The sequence below is a fragment of the Micropterus dolomieu genome, linkage group LG14, assembly GCF_021292245.1.
Source record: "Micropterus dolomieu isolate WLL.071019.BEF.003 ecotype Adirondacks linkage group LG14, ASM2129224v1, whole genome shotgun sequence".
NCBI classification, from domain to species: domain Eukaryota; kingdom Metazoa; phylum Chordata; class Actinopteri; order Centrarchiformes; family Centrarchidae; genus Micropterus; species Micropterus dolomieu.
Genome location: NC_060163.1, coordinates 5308016 through 5310357, shown reverse-complemented (window position 1 = coordinate 5310357; position 2342 = coordinate 5308016).

Genomic DNA, 2342 nt, shown 5'->3' with positions numbered 1-2342 from the left:
TTAGCTCGTGTCTGTTGTGTTTCAATAAATACATTTTAATTCTGTTGGTGTCATTTCCATTCACTCACACTCAAGCAATGGCTTGGTTTGGACCAGAAACAGAAACATAGTTTTAAGAAGGGACAATAACAGTGTTTATTAAACAATGGGCCCTGACCCAAAAGGGACAATTTATAGGTGGGAGAAGTTACATTTCCCAGAGTTCAAAATGCAGTGACATTACATTGCACTGCTGTATGCTTACAGCTGCATATTGCTTATATTTCACTTACTTTCTCCTTGAGTGCACTACATGCCATCTCAGTGCAAAGGTATAACATTTATGAAATTATCAGGTTATTTATGTTATGTGCATAATACATGTTCAATTGTGTTTAAATTTCCTTTAAGGGTTTTATACTGTATGTAATAAGGTGTAGCACACTCACCCTATTTATATAAAACTGACAGCATTCTCCACTGGTTGAACTGCAAATTAACATAACATAAGAGTTTCTGTAGGTTGTTTGGAACGGCAGAGAAAAAAATCTGGAAGCGCTTACATCCGTTTTTTTTTTCCCAACATACCATAATACAGTAGCTGATTAAAACATGAACTTCCAACTCAGTGTATAGTGTTTGTGGTGTAACAAAGAATGACCCTTTTTGGATTGTTGTAAGTTTTTTGAAGAGTGAAAAGGTCAACAGTGTTTTAGTTATAAACCTGCATTAATATGGTCTTTCTGTACTCGGTTATTCTGTGATACACACTTCTGATAAATCTATTGGTTATTGATAATAAGATTAGTATGGCCATAATACTAAACTTATTGTAACAAAAACTGAAGTAAACCACAATCAACTGGATCCTCAGAGGTTTCTGTACATCACTGTATGGCGGGATGACTTTCATTAAATTTAATTTAATCCCATGCAAACTTCAATCTGACATGCAAACAGCATCAAAGTGCTCTGCTTCTGCCAGAAGTTGGTTTTTGGAGTCTCCCGCAATTCCTGAAACACACAAAAAGAGAAATCATAATTCAGTAGAAAACACAATATGTGAAATTGGAGCACCATGTCTGACACAATCGGAAATAAATACAGAATAAAAAATTAAAAAACATCCTTTTATATGCACCAAAGAATCTCTCTTTTTAAGAGAGACTGACTTCACCCATACAAACGGGGCTCAGGAATGTTAGCTGCCCATATACAGCGTGAATTTTATTAAAGTCAGAGTTTCTGCTTGTAATCCACCCCGATCTTATAAAGAAGCAACTGTCTGACGTCACACAACAGTGGCAGCATCCATAGAAGTGCACATTGCAAATGGTAAACCATAAACCAAAGGGCAATGTAAAGTATATTTGCTTGTGTTTAATTAAATTAATACATAAAATCATAGTAAAAGCTGGTCTGTATGTAAATTGTAACCATTATTATTTATGGTAAACAATCTCTGAAAGTCATCTTCTCTGAACAAAAGTTATCATTGTTATTATTATAATTTATTGCTGATGCTGATGAAGTGAGACAGGCCCACTGACTCCTCTGAGGTGAGAGCCAATTAGAGCTGATCAGCAACAGCTGTGTCAGCAGCATGATGGGCTTTTAAACCCTCACATGTGGCACAGGTAGCATTTCCTCTTGGTGACTGAAGCAATGGGAGCTGTTCAGGTCTTGGTTATTTGCGTGCTGACTGTTTTTCTTGCTAAAGGTTTTTATATTCCTTCTGTTTGAAGCATGTGTTGAAGAAATTGGTAGTTGTACAGTTAATGTAGGAGTAAAGTTATGTTTGAGCCAAAATGTTTTTGCTATGAGAAGGCAATGCCTTGCTGTAACTTCTAAAAGTTTGTTCATTCCTGAAATGTTACTGTGACAAATTGATCTGTGTTTTGAAACAGCACAAACATAAATTAACAGTGAGTGCACTGTCCATAGGCTCTTGTTTGCCAGTTGGTGGCCCAAATGAAAGACATGATGGGCTGCAGAGGAGAGTAAGAGGTAAGAACACTTGTGATATATTCAGAGCGTCAGGCTGACAGTAACTGCTTTGTACTACAGAGTTGTTGCAGTGAGATGTTACAGGAGAAGATTCTATGAAACCCTACTGGTAAAATGCATGTTGGTGTAGCGCCTTAGTTCATAATCTCAATGTAGTTAATCTGAGCACACCATGTGAAGTCTACAATGGCTGTCTACATCAGTCATGCAAATAAAATGCCTACATACATCATCACAGACTCAGTCAAGCTGAATTATGCTGTAATGTTGCAATAAAGCGGGGACCACCAGCGAGGCCCCACGGCGGGGACCACCAGCGAGGCCCCAACGCGGGGACACCAGCGACGACCACGCCG